The sequence below is a fragment of the Petaurus breviceps genome, unplaced genomic scaffold (genome assembly GCF_028583685.1).
Source record: "Petaurus breviceps papuanus isolate PSGF00001 unplaced genomic scaffold, PetGlider_PUasm1.0 90925, whole genome shotgun sequence".
Taxonomy (NCBI): Eukaryota; Metazoa; Chordata; class Mammalia; order Diprotodontia; family Petauridae; genus Petaurus; species Petaurus breviceps.
Genome location: NW_027187380.1, coordinates 8,246,925 through 8,265,797, shown reverse-complemented (window position 1 = coordinate 8,265,797; position 18,873 = coordinate 8,246,925). Strand labels below are relative to the sequence as shown.

Below are 18,873 nucleotides of genomic sequence, written 5' to 3'. Positions count from 1 at the left end.
ATAGTAATGACTTTAAAACAAAATAAATCCTGATACCCTCATTTTATTTTTGTAAATAACTTTACATACACTTTTATATAATCTAAGACCTCCCACTGTCTCCCTTGCAATTAAACAAACCAAAATCACAAAAAAGAAAAGTGAAAAAATCAAAACTTCATCATAAACATACATAGTCCAGCAAAACAAATTCCCACATTGACCATGGCAGAAAAAAAAATCTGTCTCTTCATTACCTCTCTGGCAGGAGGTAAGTGGTGTGAACTTGTGTTTTATCAGTGAATAGATTAATAGTTTAAAATTTTCCAATATTCTTTTTTTAAATATTATTCTGAATGAATAAATCATTTCCCTCTTTTTGATCACTTCACTTTGATACACTTCAGAGACGTCCTTCCCATTTTCCTCTCACAGAAACATCTTCCTAGTTTCCTCTGAAACACTTTATTTGGTTCTTTTTTTTTTTTTTAAAGAAATCAATTGGAGTTAAGTAACTTACTCAAGGTTATATGGCCAGTTATTTCTGGGTGTGGTGCTAAGTATCTGAGGCCAGATTCGATCCCAGGTCATCCTGACTCTGGGGCCGGTGATCTTACTCACTGTGCTACCTGGCTGCCCCTATTTGGTTGTTTCTTAAGGCACAATAATCCTTTACACATTCACACAATTATGATTTAGTCAGGATAATAGGACATCACCTTAGTTTCCAAGTTTGGGCTACCATTAAAAAAATTATCATAAACATTTCTTAACAAAGAATTTCTTTGCTACCTTTTTGACCTGAGATATATGCCTAATAGTAGTATAGCTCAGTCAATGGGTACTCACTTCCATTTTTAAAAAAAGATTAGAGTAGGATGAAGCAGTAGACGTAAAGGCCTGAAACTCTATTATTTTTAATTAGCAAGGATAACTAAATAAGCATGCAACCAGAATGAAGAGGATGATCCCTTAACAGAGGACTTCAAGCAGAAGTGAGGTAATCATTTATCAGGAATTTCACAATATGAATTCCTTTTGGTATGGTCTGGAATAGATGGACTTAAGAAATGATATAAAAGACAAACGACTTCAAAACACTTAAAATCTGATCATGATGATGAAATATTATGCCAGAATAGTGACGATGATCTATGTTACTCACCTCCTGACAAAAAGGTGACAGATTAACAAGAGGAAGAATGAGACATACATCTTTGGACATGGTCAGTATGGGAACTGCATTGCTTAAGTATGCATACCTATTACAAGTGCTTTTCTTTTTTTTCTTTCAAAAGAGCACTTCAAAAAGTGCTACTTATTGAAAAATAAAATGAAACATAAAAATTGAATGATTAACACAAAAAAGAAATAGATCATTACCAAGTTCCCTTGTAATTTAATATAGTTTTTTTTTCTTTTTGAGGTTTAAATTGTGACACAAGTGAATCAATACCCTCCCAGTCAAACATTAAGTTTGTTGCAAGTTGAATGTCATATTTAGTTACATATCTTTCCTCAGAGTTGTCAAAATGAAAAAAAGTAAAAAGACAATTTTGTAGCCTGCAACTTTGCTGAAGGTTATTAACTGTCTAAATTAGTTTACTTAGGAAATCCTAGTGAATAAGCAAATAAACTATCAGAAACAGTTTCTTATGTAAAAACAAAATGGCATTAAAAAACAGGCAAAAAGGGAAAAGGAAATCTTATTTCAAATAAACGCAAAATACATAAACTATTTGGGAGTCAGTTTACCAAAGCTTATTAAATACTTGAACAACATAAATCCAATTACAAACTATTCCAGAAAGAAATAAAGAACTTAAATAGGTGAAGAAATATTCAGCACTCATGGCTAGGCCACACCAATATATTAATAACAATACCTCAAAAGTGAATTTATATTTTGAATTCTATATCAGCCAAAATAACAAAGGAACACTTCACAGAACTCATTAACATAATAATTCATTTGAAGAAAGAAAGATCTAGATTGTCAAGGAAAATAATGAAAAAAAGTAAAATCAGCAGAGGCTGTCTTTTACCTTCCTTTGTATCACCAGTGCTTTAGCACAGTGCCTGTTATATAGTAGGTGTGGAAGTCAATGTTTACTAATTCACTGATTGACTAACTAAATGACTAGAAGAAAGAGAAAATAGTATTTCCACACCTCAAACCATATGACAGAGCAGTATTCATTTGAAATTGGTTAAGAAAGAAACATATCAATTAAACAGACTAAACAGAGTGGAATCAAAAATAACAATTCATTGTTAGATAAATCCCCCAATATAATATTCTGTTAGCAGAAAGCATAAATCGCTTAAGATTTTTTTTTTAAACTTCAGGAAAACCTGGAAAGCAATTTAGCAGAAATCAGGCTGAGGTTTAGCCATAATTCATGATAAATCCAAAGTGGACATTCTACCTAGATATTACAGATCATACACTAATAAAAAATTAGAAGAGAAGCAGATAACATATACCTTGCAAATCTATGGGCAGATGTATTTCTTGATAAAACAAGACACAGAGGCAATTAAAAAAGGATAAAACAGAAAATTCTGGTGATTTGAAACAACTTCTATAGAAACAAAATTAAAACATCTAGGATAAAAAGGAAAGTGGTGAAATAATTGGGAAAACACTTAATTTCTCAGATAAAAGGTGATCATCGAAGACACATTGTAGATGACAACAGAAATATATAATACCAAAAGCCATACCCCAATAGTTAAGTAACTAAGTATAACGGAATGGTTCTCAAAAGAAAAAATGCAAACTAGTGAAAGTCTGCCATGTGAAAAAAAAATGTCGAAATTACAGTGAAAATAATACTAATCAAAACAACACTAAGATTTCAATCTATACCTACCAAATTGGTAAAAATAAGAAAAGATGGACATAGTCAAGCTTGGAAGAACTGTTCAAAGATAAGCACATTGAAGTATTATTGGTGGAGTTATAAATTAGTGCAACAACCATTTTAGAAAACAATTTGGATTTATGCAGATAAAGTGACTAAAATGTCCATATTCTTTGACCCAGAAATTCCACCACTAGGCATATATCCCCAAATAGTCATAAAGAAAAATAAAGCCCCATATAACATCAAAATATTTATAACAGCACTTTTTATGGTAACAAAGACACTGAAAATGAAACACCTCCAATGGGAAATGAATGGCTAAACAAATTGTGGTATATGAATATAATGGAATACTACTCTGCTGTAAGAAACAGTGAAAATGTCAAATACAGAAAAACATAGAATCACATAAATAGTGAAGTAAAAACAGTAAAAATTATGCACAACTATAATACTATAAAGGGAAGAACAACAACCATAAAACCACTTTTAAAATTACAAAGAATAAGCATGGCCTAAACTAAGAAAAGAATGTTTCCCCTATTCCTTTGCAGAGGTGGGAGGACCACAGATTTATATTCACTTCTTCCTCTTATTTTTACATTAAAAGAAATTCTTTGGTATAGCTCCCCAGAATGGGAAGGGGGATACAGGGTGAAATTTAAATTCAGAAATTTATCAACAAAAAATTATTTTTTTTTATAAAATATCAAGATAGATTCAAATTTATAAGAATTACGGGATTTCCACTACTAATAAATATCCCAGAGGTGAACAAGAAGTTTTCAAAGGTATCAAAAACTCATGTTAAATAGCCAACCTATAGGGCAGAGTCAAGATGGCGGAGTAGAAGAAGGACCTCCTGGGGCTCCTGCTTCGACCTTTCCCAGGAGCTGCAGAAGCCACAAAATGACAAAGAGAAGCTAACCCCCCACTGAGGACATCCGGGCAGCCAGCAGGAATCAGCCAGCACAGCGCCCTGGGAGCCAGACCATGCCCCCAAGAGCAGAAGGTTTTAGTCCCAGCGGGGCTGACCAGTGGCAAGCTGGAAAGACTCCAGACCACCAGCAGTTGTGGCCATTTCCAGATTCATCAACACATAGATAATGAAGGACAAAGTCAGAAGTCCCTGCAGTGTGGACTTTAGGACCAGTAATTGGGAGAACGTCAGTTTAAGCCCCAAGGGCAAAAAGCCTCTGAGACTCCACACCTGTACCACATTGAAACTTCAGCTCCTGGCATGCAGAGTTTAGGGAGACCAAGCAACCAGTCTGAGGGGTAATCACTCTTGCTTTAACCTGCCTGGATATGGATTGCAGTCTAGGGTGGAGGTCCTGGGGTGTGTGACCACCTTGCCGAAACATGTGGAGGCCTCAGAGAGGGCACCCAACTAATAACACCACCACCTGAGAAAACCCCAGCATTTGAGAAGAAAGCTCCCCTGTCTGGTGGCAGAGTCCTACTGTGGCAAAAGCCCAGGGATCAAGTGACTGAGGAGCTACATGAACAGACAAAGGAAGAAAAATAAACAGAAGACACCAACATTGGACTCCTATCTTGGGGACAAAAAGGAGCAAAGCATGGAAGAGAAGGAAGACAGGGAAGTCAGAACTCCTGCACCAAAAGCTTCAAAGGAAAATACAAGCTGGTTACAGGCCATAGAGGACCTTAGGAAGCAGATAAGAGAAGTGGAGGAAAAATTGGGAAAATGAGAACGATGCAAAAAAACTATGAAATGAGAGTCAACAGCCTGACTGAGGAAAATCACACCTTAAAAAACAGACTGACTCAACTGACAAAAAAGGCTCAAAAAGGCAATGAGGAGAAGAATGCCTTAAAAAGCCAAATTTTCCAGATGGAAAAAGAATCTCAAAAGCTCAATGAGTTGAATCTTTCCCTCGGATTTAGACTGGAGCAAAGAGAAGCTAGTGACTTTAAGAGAAATCAAGATGCTGTTAAAAAGATCCAAACAAATGAAAGAATAGAAGGCAATTTGAAATATCTCATGGGAAAAACCACTGACCTGGAAAATAGATCCAGGAGAGAGAATTTAAAAATTATTGGACTACCTGAAAGCCAGGATCAGGGAAAGAACCTAGAAATCATTCTCCAAGAAATTTTCAAGGAAAATTGCCCTGATATTTTACAACCAGAAGGCAAAATAGAGGTTGAAAGAATCCACCAATCACCTCCTGAAAAAGATCCCAAAAAGAAAACTCCTAGGAATATTATAGCCAGGTTCCAGAATTCCCAGATCAAGGAGAGAATATTACAAGCAGTCAGGAAGAAACATTTTGAATATTGTGGAAACACAATCAGGATAACACAGGATCTGGCAGCTTCTACACTATAAGGGATCGAAGGGCCTGGAATAGGATATTCCGGAAGGGCAGAGGAGCTGGTATTAAAACCAAGAATCACCTACTCAGAAAAACCGAGTATCACATTTCAGGGGAAAATATGGTCATTCAGTGGAATAGAGGATTTTCAAGCATTCTTAATGAAAAAAACAGAGTTGATCTAGATACAAAATACATCCAGATACAAGAAGCAAGAGAAGCTTGAAAAGGTAAACAGGGAAAAGAAATCAGAACCCACTGAACAAATTTGAACTATTATCATTCCTACATGGAAAAACGATAATTGTAATTGATGAAGCTTTTCTCATTATGAAAAGAGGTGAAGGGAATAGAAATATATATATGGCTATATCGGAGGGTATAAGGGCGTATGAATATATGTGTGAATGTGTGTATATATGTTTACAGGTATACATAGATAGAGGGCACAGGACCAATTTAATAGGAAGGGATGATACTTAAAAAGGAAAATTAAGAGATGAGAGAGGAATATAATGAGAGGAGATGGAGAGAGAAAGAACGGGGTAAACTATCTCATAAAGAAGAGCCAAGGGAAAAGGGTTACAATGGAGGGGAAGAACAGGAAGGCAAAAGGGAATGGGTCAACCTTATTCTCACTGAATTTGGCTCTGGAAAGGAATGACATACACACTAAATAGGGTATCTCACCCTACGGGAGAGTAGGGGAAAAGGGATTAGAGGAGGGATGATGGAAGGGGAGGAAAGTTGAAAGCACTCACTTTTGAAAAGGGAGAGGATTAAAGGAGAGAATAGAACAAGTGGGTGGTGGGATAGGAGGGAGGGAAATATAGTCAGTCTTTTACAATCTATCTACTATGTTAATGTTTTGCATTAGCTACACATGTATAATCTATACTGAACTGCTTATCTTCCCAATAAGGGTGGGTGACAAGGAAGGGAATGAATCTGGATTTCAAAGTTTTAGAATCAAATGTTTAAAATTATATATACATATATACTACCCGTGTTTCCCCGATAATAAAACCTATCCCGAAAATAAGCCCCCCCTTACTGTGTAAGATTCCTCTAAAATAAGCCCTCCCCCCAAAATAAGCCCTATTGAGATTGCTACTGTAGTGAAGGTGATCCCCTGCACTAAACGCTACATTACGGTACCCTCTGTATGCACTGTCCCCCCACCCCCCCGGTGAAGCGCTCTGAGCTGCATCCAATCAGAGCTGCAGCAGTGAGCGCGTCATCCTGTTCTTCCCCAGTGATTTGCTTGCTGGCGCCTTTGAGAGCAGTGCCGCGGAGGAGAGCTGAGGCAGGACAACATAAGCCCTCCCCTGAAAATAAGCCCTCTGGTGTTTTTCTTTCCAAAAAAAATTAATAAGACAGCGTCTTATTATCGGGGAAACACGGTATTATTAACACTATCTTACATGTAATTGGGAATGAAGATATACAGGCACTGGGGCATAGAGATCCACCATGCACTACTAGAAAAGTCAAAGGGGGTATGGGAGAAGATATGGGAAAGAGCAGATTGGAGGAGGGGATATCCTATGGGACTGCTTTTCTGGGGTGGTGGGTAGGGGAAAAACGGGGAGAAAATTTGTAATTCAAAATCTGGCAGAAATTAATGATGTAAATCAGAAGTTAATAAAGCATTTGAAAAATGAAAAAAATATTCAGTCAGTTTAACCCCCACAAAAAATTTTTTAAAAAATACATAGCCAAACTATCAAAAAGTCATATTTAAAAATGTGTCAGATCACTAATATATAGACTAATGTAAATTAAAGTTAACTAAGAGTCCAGTTAAACCCATTATATAAACAAAAATTACAAAAAAGGAAAATGATAAATGTTGAAGAGACTGAAGGAAAACAAGCAGGTTAATGTAGTATTGAGTTATTTGGGGGAGAGCTAAACAAACTGTGCTATATGAATATAATGGAATGGTAGAGCACCATATGAAATTATGAAAGGCAAGATTGCAGAGAAATCTGAAAAAAGATTTGCATAAATTGATAAAAAGAAATGAAGAGAATTTACACAATAACACAACAATGTAAAGATAAATAACTGAATTTTTCAATGTCCAACCACTATTCTTGAGGAACAATGATGAAACATCCTACTCCCCTCATGAAAGGGAGGTGGTGGATTTAAGGTGCTAAATATGACATATTTTTGGACAGAGTGAATTTAAGAAATTGCTTCACTCAACTGTGCAAATTATTGTTGAGAGTTTGGGATTTTTTACAAATGTATAGGAGGAAAGGTGCAAAGGAGAAAAAATTCTTTTATTAAATGAAACATATTTATCTTTGGAGCAGGTAGGTGGCAGAGTAATTAGAGCACTCACCCTGAAATCAGGAGAACCTGAGTTCAAATGTGGCATCAGACACTTGACCCACTTACTAGCCTTATGACTTTGGGCAAGGCACTTAGCTACAACTTCCCTCCAAAAAAGCCAAAATATTTATCTTTAATAATTCCAAATGGAAGAGATTATTAATCTTAGGAGTGTGAACCATTATGGGCCACCTATCACCTGAGAAAAGCCTAAAACCTGGACTGGCCAATCAGAAGAAAGACATTCTGAGCTTAACCTACCATAATGCTTTTGCATGCTCTTGCATAACAGATATGCACTGCTTTACTCTGTGAGTGGACCCAAAATGCCCCTTCCTACATCAGCAACTACAAGGCCAGGTGAAGTTGACTAGGAACATTCTTCTGTTCATGACTACCAAGGACAAGGGTGTCTTGGAAACAGACACTATCTTGAATAATTGGATTTTTCTTATGTTTTCTTATGTTATATTATATCATATTAATGACAAAAGAAAAAGACAATCTGGATCTAAAATTTCAATTGACACCTTGACATTCTCTTATCTTACTGTATTTACAACCTATCCTATAAAGGATTTCCTTTCTCATATTATGGTTAACACATACGGAGACTATAATTTTGAATGACAGAGGCATCATGAGTCGGGACTGTGCCAAATATACAAAGGATCTCCTTCAAGTTTCTTTACCAGTAAATTCAAAATTATTTTCTGACCCCATCATGCATGATTCTCTGGCTTAACAAGAATAAACAACAATGTTATAGCACATGTACACATACAGCCTGATTCGATTTGTTGCTTATGTAAACCTTTGGTAAGGTAAACCCCATTCTGTTTTTTCTTGAACAAATTTTAGCTAAGGGGAAAACTGATTCTGTTTGTTTATTTAGATAAAATCTTTGGTAAATGGTTGACAGGGGTAATAAAGAATAATTGAAATTTAATAAGGGCGACCTAAGAAGGGATATTTTATAGTACCTTGTTTTGCTCCCACAAAAGTTACTGGGAAATAAATAATCAATAACTGTGGGGATACTTCTTTATTTTACTAAAACATTGGCCATCCTGGTCCCAGGTGGAACTAGAAAGGTGGGGCATGACTAACAGCTAGAAAATCCTAGGTCACACCCCTGTCACAAATATCCTCACCATCATACCTATGTAATCTGCATAAAGAGGGAATGTAGGGAAATAAAGTGAGGAATTTGAGGATTCTGAACTAACCCTAACTCTAACAGGAAGGATAGAACTGTATAATCTGGACTAACCCTAACTCAAACAGGAAGGACAGAACTGTATACCCTCATACCTGCTTCTGTATCAGTTCCGAGTAGGTGTTCTTAGTGAGCACCACACCCCCTTCCTCTATCCACCCTGTTTCTGAGTCCTTGGATCTTCCTAAGGGTACCCAGGGAAGTAGTGGACAGTGAAAGCTTCTCTGGGCTAACTCCCTGACCCTGCCTAGGAAGGCCTGTGACTCCCACAAGTGTGTTTCTCACAGGGAAAAGGCATGAGTAGACCTGTGCATTGAGGGAAGGGGGAGACAATTATTTTGGAAGCTCCACGAATATTGGAATGAAGCAGGAAATTCAATTAGAAGGGTATTTAAATAATCTAAAATATGGGTAGGGAATCAGATCACATGTGGATTTAAGGCCCCAGGTTCCTCACCACTGGAAGAAGTAATAGTTGATGAGGGCCTGAATTAAAGCAATGGGTGTGTGACTGGAGAGAAGGATGAGAGATGTTATGCAGAAAGACATTACATAATTTGGCAAATAATTGGATATGTGGGGTAAGTGAAAAAAAAAAAGATGTAGAAATTTACACAGAGAAGAATCATGGGGTTTTCAGCAGTGAAGTCCACAAATTATTAAGCACCTATGTGCTGGCACACATTTGATTAAGCCAAGGAAAAAAAGCACTATTATTTGGGGAACATCATAAAACAAAACAAAACGCCCCCACCCAAATATCTGGTCCCTAACTTCAAGGAGCTTACAATCAAATAAGGGAGACAATATGCAAATGAAAATGCTCTAAGGGCAAAGCAAAGATGGCAGCATAGAAGCAGAAAAACTCCACAAGTTGCAGTCCATAACCATCTTAAATACCGATAAAATATGACTAAACAAATTTTAGAGCTACAGAACTCACAAAGTGAAAGAGAGAAACAAATCTCCCGCTGAAGGCAGCCTGGCAGGCAGACAGGAAGGGTTCATCCCAGCATGCCTGGGAGCCAAGCTGAGCCCTGCATGAGCCCATAGTTTTAGCCCCAGGACAGCCCCGACCAGTGGCTACAGTAGACTGCCAGGGAGTAGGTCACCAGCAGCAGTGGTGGTTTCCAAAATTATCAACCCATAAATGCAAAAGAAAAAGTGAGAGGTCAGTGTAGAACTCTGATGGAATTGGGGAGGGGGGGGAATGGAGGAGAGGGTCTGGCCCCCGCCCCCAGAGCTAGAAGTGGAAGAGGTGCGGCAGCCCTGCATGCAGCCGGCTACACGTGCCTGCTTCAGAGCTCCTGGCTTGCAGATCATAGGGGGGGCCAAGTAAACATTGAGAGGGTAATCTCTCTTGCTTTAACTTGCCTGGATCTGGATCATAGTCTTGGGTGGTGGTCCAGAGGTGTGTGACCAGTGAGCCAGAGTTTATGGGGGCTGCAGAAATGGTGCCTTCCTAATAGCTCTAGCAGCTGTGAAAACCCCAGTAATTTGGGACAAAGCTCTCTCCCCTCTGGAAGCAGAGTTCTACTGTGACAAAGCTCAAAAGTCAAGTAACTGAGTGACAACATGACCAAACAAAGGAAACAAAGCAAACAGGCCAATCTAACTTTAGATTCCTTTTGGGGGGACAAAAAGGATCAAAGCATGGAACAGGAGGAAGACAACAAAGTCAGAATTCCTGCACCAAAAGCTTCCAAGAAAAATATGAACAAATTACAAGCCATGGAGGAGCTCAAGAAGGGTTTTGAAAACCAATTAAGAGAAGTAGAAGAAAAATTAGGAAGAGAAATGAGAATGATGCAAGAAAATCATGAAAAGAGAGTGAAAACCTGACTGAAGAAAATAACGCCTTAAAAAAAAGATTAATTCAAATGGCAAAAGAAGCCAAAAAAGCTAATGAGGAGAAGAATGCCTTGAAAAGCTGAATTTGCCAGATGGAAAAAGAATTTCAAAAGCTCACTAAAGAGAATCATTCCTTGAGAATTAGACTGGAGCAAATGGAAGCTAATGATTTCATGAGAAATCAAGATACTATTAAGCAGACTCAAACAAATGAAAGAATAGAAGGCAATGTGATATATCTCACTGGAAAAACCACCAACTGGGAAAATACTTCCAGGAGACATAATTTAAAAATTATCAGACTACCTGAAAGCCATGATCAAAAAAAGAACCTAGAAATCATCCTTCAAAAAATTCTCAAGAAAAAATGCCCTGATATTTTAGAACCAGAAAGCAGAATAGAAATTGAAAGAATTCACTGATCACCTCTTGAAAAAGATCCCAAAAAGAAATCTCCTAGAATATTATAGCCAGGTTCTGGAGTTCCCAGATCAAGCAGAAAATATTACAAGCAGCCAAGAAGAAACAATCTGAATATTGAGGAAACAATCAGAATAACACAGGATCTAGGAGCTTCCACACTGAGTGTTAGAAGGGCTGTGAATATGATATTCCAGGTCAAAGGAGCTGAAATTAAAACCAAGAATCACCTACCCCAGCAAAACTGAGTATCATGTTTCAGGAGAAAATATGGTCATCCAATGAAATAGAGGACTTTCAAGCATTCTTGATGAAAAAATCAGAGCTGAATAGAAAATCTGACATTTAAAAAGCATGAGAAGGTAAACAGGAAAAAGAAATCATAAGGAGCTTATCAAATATGAACAATTTACATGCCTACATGGAAAGACAATAATTGTAACTTATGAAACTTTTATCAGTATGAGGATGACTAAAGGGAACAGTAATGTATATATATATATGTGTGTGTCTGTGTGTGTGTGTGTGTGTATGTCTATATATGAGGGGATATGGGCATATGAATACATATGTGAGTGTGTGTATATATGTGTATAGGTATACACAGAGAGCACAGGATCAATTGAATAGGAAGGGATGATACTTAAATGATGAAATTGAGAGGTGAGAGAGGAATATAATGAGAAGAGATGGGGAGAGACAGAATGGGGTAAATTATCTCATATAGAAGAGGCAAGGGAAAACTGTTACAATGGAGGGGAAGAACAGGAAGGCAAAATGGAATGAGTCAACCTTACCCTCACTGAATCTGGCTTAGGGAAGGAATGATATATACACTAAATTGGTTATCTTGCCCTATAGGGGAGTAGGGGAGATGATGGAGGGGAGGGTAGTTAGAAGCACACACTTCTGAAAAGGGACAGGGTCAAAGTAAAGAATAGAATAAGTGGTCGGCAGGATAAGATGGAGGGAAATATAGTCAAACTTTCACAATATATCCACTATGGAAATGTTTTGTGTAACTGCACATGCACAACCTACACTGAATTGCTTATCTTCCTAGTAAGGGTGGATGATGAGGGAGGAAGGAAAAAAAACCTGGAATTCAAAGTTGTAAAATCAAATATTTAAAAAATATCTTATTATTATCATTATTATTACTTACATGCAACTGGGAAATAAGATATACAGGCATTGGGGTATGGAGATCCATCTTGTCCCACTGCAAAGTCAGGAGGGATGGGGGGGATATATAAGAGAGCACATTGGGGAAGAGGGTATACAGTGGGATTGCTGTTTTGGGGTGGTGGGTAGAGGAAAGACGGGGAGAAAATTTGAAACTCAAAATCTAGTGGAAATGAATGGTGTAAACTAAAAATAAACAAAAAATTTGGTTTTTAAAAATGAATAAATAGGGGCAGAGCCAAGATGGCAGAGTAGAAGCACAACCTTCCCGTGGCTCCAATTTCCAGCTTCCCCAATCCATGTAAAAAGGGGACTCTAAAAAAATTTTGTAGCTGCAGAACCCTCAAAATGACACAGAGAAGCTAAGCTCCTGCTGAGGACAGTGTGGCAGGTGGGCAGGAATCCAGCGCAGCACTCTGGGAGCCAAGCCCAGCCGCCAGGCACAGGAACTCCAGATCAGCAGCAGCTGTGGCCGTTTCCAGATTTATCAACACATAGATATGAAGGACAAAGTGAGAGGTCACTGCAGTCTGGACTTTGGGACCCAGTAAGTGGGAGTGTGTGCCATTTGCCCCCCGGGTTGAGAAGCCGCTGAGACACAGGCACAGCCAGCCAGCGCTCCATGGCAGCTTCAGCTCCTGGCCTGCAGAGTGTAGGGGGACCAAGCACCAGTCTGAGGAGTAATCACTCTTGCTTTAACCTTCTTGGATCTGGATTGCAGTCTAGGGTGGAGGTCCTAGGGTGTGTGTCCAGCTTGCCAGAGCGTGTGGAGACCTCAGAGAAGGCGCCCATCTAATACCTCTGGCAGCTGAGAAAACCGCAGCGTTTGGGACGAAAGCTCCCCTGTCTGGTGGCAGAGTCCTACTGTGGCAAAAAACCCAGGGATCAAGTGACTGAGGGGAGACATGACCAGGCAAAGGAAACAAAGCAGACAGAAGATTTCAACATTAGACTCCTATTTTGGGGACAAAAAGGAGCAAAGCATGGAATAGGAGGAAAACAGTGAAGTCAGAACTCCTGCACCAAAAGCTTCAAAGGAAAATACAAGCTGGTTACAGGCCATAGAGGACCTTAAGAAGCAGATAAGAGAAGTGGAGGAAAAATTGGGAAGAGAAATGAGAATGATGGAAGAAAATTATGAAATGAGAGTCAACAGCCTGACTGAGGAAAATAACACCTTAAAAAACAGACTGACTCAAATGGCAAAAGAGGTTCAAAAAGGCAATGAGGAGAAGAATGCCTTAAAAAGCCAAATTTGCCAGATGGAAAAAGAATCTCAAAAGCTCACTGAGGAGAATCATTGCTTCAGAATTAGATTGGAGCAAATGGAAGCTAATGACTTTATGAGAAATCAAGATGCTGTTAAACAGATCCAAACAAATGAAAGAATAGAAGGCAATGTGAAACATCTCATGGGAAAAACCACTGACCTGGAAAATAGATCCAGGAGAGAGAATTTAAAAATTATTGGACTACCTGAAAGCCAGGAGCAAAGAAAGAACCTAGAAATCATCCTCCAAGAAATCCTCAAGGAAAACTGCCCTGATGTTTTAGAACCAGAGGGCAAAACAGAGGTTGAAAGATCCACCAATCACCTCCTGAAAAAGATCCCAAAAAGAAAACTCCTAGGAATATTATAGCCAGGTTCTGGAATTCCCAGATTAAGGAGAGAATATTACAAGCAGCCAGGAAGAAACAATTTGAATATTGTGGAAACACAATCAGGATGACCCAGGATCTGGCAGCTTCTACACTGAGGGATTGAAGGGATTGGAATATGATATTCCAGAGGGCAGAGGAGCTGGGATTAAAACCAAGAATCACCTACCCAGCAAAACTGAGCATCATGTTTCAGGGGAAAATATGGTCATTCTGTGGAATAGACGACTTTCAAGCATTCTTGCTGAAAAAACCAGAGTTGAATAGAAAATTTGATATTAAGATACAAGAAGCAAGAGAAGCATGAGAAGGTAAACAGTGAAAAGAAATTATAAGGAACTGATCAAAGTTGAACTATTAACATTCCTACATGGAAAAACAATAATTGTAACCTATGAAACTTTTCTCAGTAGCTGAAGGGATTAGAAATATATACATATGTCGGGCGGCCAGGTGGCTCAGCGAGTAAGAGCACCGGCTCCAGTGTTGGGATGACCTGGAGATCGAATCCCGGGCTCAGACACTCAGCACCACACCCAGAAATAACTGGCCATGTAACCTTGAGCAAGTTACTTAACCCCAATTGCTTAAAAAAAAAAAAAAAAGAAATATATACATATGTCTATATATGAGGGTATGTGGGCATATGAATACATATGTGAATGTGTGTATATATGTTTACAGGTATACATAGGTAGAGGGCACAGGACCAATTTAACAGGAAGGAATATTACTTAAAAGGTGAAATTAGGATGCGAGAGGAATATAATGAGAGGAGATGGGGAGAGACAGATTGGGGTAAACTATCTCATACCGAAGAGGCAAGGGAAAATGGTTACAATGGAGGGGAAGAATAGGAAAGCCAAAGGGGATGGGTCAACCTTACTCCCATTGAATTTGGCTCAGGGAGGGAATGAAATACACACTAAATAGGGTATCTCACCCTACAGGAGAGTAGTGGGGAAGGGGATGAGAGGGGGGATTATGGAAGTGAGGGCAGGCTGGGGGAGAGGGAAGTTAGAAGCACTCACTTTTGAAAAGGGACAGGATCAAAATAGAGAATAGAACAAGTGGGAGGTGGGATAGGAGGGAGGGAAATATAGTCAGTCTTTTACAATATATCTACTATGTTATTGTTCTGCATTTAGCCACACATGTACAACTATACTGAACTGCTCATCTTCCCAGTAAGGGTGGGAGACAAGGGAGGAATGGAATGAATCTGGATTTGAAAGTTTTCAAATCAAATATTCAAATATATATGTATATTTTGTGTGTGTGTGTGTGTGTATATATATATACACTATTATTAATACCATCTTACATATAATTGGGAAATAAGATATATATAGGTACTGAGGCACAGAGATCCACTGGAACAATCAAAAGGGGTATGGGAGAAAATATAGGAGACAGCAGATTGGAGGAGGGAATATCCTGTGGGACTGCTATTTTGGGGCGGTGGGTAGGGGAAAAACGGGGAGAAAATTTGTAACTCAAAATCTGGCGGAAACAAATGATGTAAATCAGAAGTTAATAAAGCATTAAAAAAAAAGAAAAAAATGAATAAATAAATAACAAAACAAATAACAATTGCTCTAGTTAATGCTAGGTATTTCCCTTGTCTCTTCCTGACCACTCTTCTCCTCCCTCTATTATTCTTTGGCTTAGTAAAGTTATTATTTCCCATGGATTTGATTATCATCTCTATGAATATGATTCTCAAACCTATTTATCCAATCCCTAACCTCCCTTCTGACTTCCAAATACATACTAGATATCTTGAACTGGATGTTTGGTAAACATTTTAAACTCAACAGGTCCAAAACTTAACTCATTATCTTTATCCCCAAATTCCCTCCTCCTCCAAATTTCTCTATTACTGTTGAGCATATCATTATCATTCCAGTCACCCAGGCTTGAAACTCAGGTGTTACCCTGCCCCATATACAATCTGTTGCCAAGTCCTAGTGATATGATATATGATATAATATATATGACATAGCGATAAGCAAGTAGGAACATGAATGAGTAATCATTGAAGTACTTTTTTGGGTTTTGTTCATGCTTATTTTCAGTTCAAAACTGTCTCCCTCTCTCAAGCCCCTACCCTTCCCATTGAGAAAGTGAGAAGTATGATACTCTATGCATATCAAGTCAACCAAAACATTTTCATATGAAACACGTGGGAAAAAATAAATAAAAATAAAGTCGAAAAATGTACTTCAATCTTCACTCATAAGTGATCAATTCTCTCTCCAGAAGTGGACTGTATTTTTCACAATTAGTCATCTGGTATCATCTTGGATCAAACTGATCCATCATACTGATCAAAGCAGCTAAGTCTTTTACAGTTGATTACCATTGCAATATTGATGTAACATTGAACACTTCTCTTGCTTCTGCTCACTTCGTTTCTCATTAACTTAGAAGTTTCTATACTCTGTTTTGCTAGGTAAGCTTTTCTTGGTTGAAAACCTATCCTTTGCTTTGTGGAATACCATATTCCAAGCTCTCTGCTATCATGGAGGTAGCTGCTAAATCTTGTGTAGTCCTGTGTCTCCTTGGTACTTTAATTTTTAGCTCTGGTTGCTTGCAGTACTTTTTTCATTGATATTGAAGCTATGCTGTTCCTGGAAATTTTCATTTTGGCCTTTTATTCAGGGGGTAACATAGATTCTTTCTAACAAATCTGATTCAAAGAGATCTAGGAACTTTTTTTTTTTTAAGATTTCTTGAAATAAAATGTCTAGGCACATTTTTGTTCCTGCTTTCAAGCAGTACCACAATTCTTAAATTTTCTTTTATCAACATATTTTCCAGGCTAATTGTTTTTGCTATTAGATATGTTTTCATCCATTTTTTTCCAGTCTTTAAAACTTCGCTTTAATAATTATTATTTTCTCAAAAAGTCATTAACTTCTATTTGGTCAATTCTTAATTTTCAAAGAGTTTATTATTTGGCCAAGATTTTAAATCTCTTGGGCCAAGCTACTAATTTCCTTCCGAATTTGTTTTCTTCTACAATTCTCAGTGCTATTCCAATTTTCTCCTCTAATATTGTGATTTCATTAGTAAAAGGATAACTCTTAAAAAAAAAAAAACACATGCTTCATCTCTTCCAGGAATTCTAGCTGAATTTGTGTCTAAGCTACATTCTTTGTTAAGGTCTTGCTTGGAAGACGTGGAGTAGAGAAAGCACGATGGCCAACATTATCCTCCAAATACCTTTAAAATAATGCCTCTCAAATAAAATTCTGGAGTGGCAGTCAACAAAAGGTGAAAATGAGACACGTCACCAGTCCAAGACAATTTAGGAGGTCAGGAGAGGTCTATGGTACTGGGGTGGAGACTAGTTCAAAGGATAAGTGGTAGCAACACCAACTTAGGGTTTCGGAGATGGTAGCAACAAGAGCAGGAACTTCAGTAGTTCTCAAACTACTGACAGTAAGGGGATCAAGCAACTGGTCAGAAAGAGACTACAAAGGACCCTGGTGCTAGCACTGGGACCAGGGCAATGCTTAGCAATTCCACTGCCTATACACATTTCCATGTTACAATTCCAGGGCAGAAAGAAGTACCTACAGTCATGGCCCTAAGGAGCAATACAGTTTATTGTCATAAGGGAGTAGGAGCCATAAGGAGAGGGCCTATCTTACAGTGGCCAAAAGAACTGCAACCACATCTCTCCCCTGATTATACCACCTTAGGAGCACTGAAAACTTCAAAACCCTGAGAACTAGCTTTGAAAAAAAGCAGCTCAAAAAAGCATGAAGCTTGAAACAGTCCCACACCCCAACCCTGACCCTAGGAACAAAGAGTTAAATTTAACACAAAGTTCAAAGTCAAGAAATAGGCTAGAAAAATGAGCAAACAACAACGAAAAAGAATCTGATCACAAAATGTTACTATGATGACAAGAGTAAGAATAAGACATAAACTCAGAATGTTGAAACAGATACAAACAAAGGCTAAAAAAAAGTCAAGCCCAATGGAATTCCTGGAAGAGCTAAAAAAAAAGATAGCAAAAATCAAATAAAACTGACAGAGAAAAAGCTGGTAAAAGAAATGAGAAGTAATGGCTAAATAAGTTGTGGTATTATGATTGTGAAGGAATATTATTTGTGTTGTAAGAAATGTAAAAAATGATAGGCAGAGTGGGTTCAGAAAAACCAGGAAAGACTTACATGAACTAATGCAAAGTGAAGTGAACAGAACCAAGAGAACACTGATAACAGCAATATCACACAATGGACTGTCGATGACTCAGCTATTCTCAGCAATACAACAATCCAGGACAATCCCAAAGGACATGATGAAGCATGATCTCTGACCCCATAGAAAGAAATGATACTGTCTGAATAAAAACTGAAACATGCTATTTTTAACTTTCTTGTATTTTTTTTATTGTAGACATCTTATACAAAATGACTAAAATGGGGGGGCGGAGCCAAGATGGAGGAGTAGAAGCATGACCCTCCCACGGCTCCGGCTTCCATCCTCCCCAATCCATGTAAAAAGGGTACTCTAAACAAACTTTGGAGCTGCAGAACCCACAAAATGACACAGAGAAACTAACCTCCCACTGAGAACAGCACGGCAGGCCAGAAGGAATCGGCTAGCGCAATGCTCTGGGAGCCGAGCCCAGCACCACACCGAGGCTTTAGCCCCAGGGCGGGTCTGACCAGCCGCCAGCCAGAGGGACTCCAGATCGGCAGCAGCTGTGGCCATTTCCATTTTTATCAATACACAGATGCGAAGGACAAGGTGAGAGGCCAGTGCAGTCTGGACTTTGGGACCCAGTAAGTGGGAGTGCGTGGCTTTTACCCCCAGGGTGAGAAACCACTGAGCCGCCAGCACAGCCTGCCAAGCGCCACGTGGCGGCTTCAGCTCCTGGCCTGCAGAGTGTAGGGGGACCAAGCACCAGTCTGAGGGGTAATCGCTCTTGCTTTAACCTGCTTGGATCTGGATTGCAGTCTAGGGTGGAGGTCCTGGGGTGTGTGTCCAG

The 18,873-nt window shown here is 38.6% G+C and overlaps 1 protein-coding gene across 4 annotated transcripts in view; it reads right to left on the bottom strand.

Moving 5' to 3' along the window:
• Positions 1-18,873, bottom strand: part of TLK2 (tousled like kinase 2) — a 188,758-nt gene that overhangs the window by 114,486 nt on the left and 55,399 nt on the right. The gene's annotated exons all lie outside the window — the stretch shown is intronic.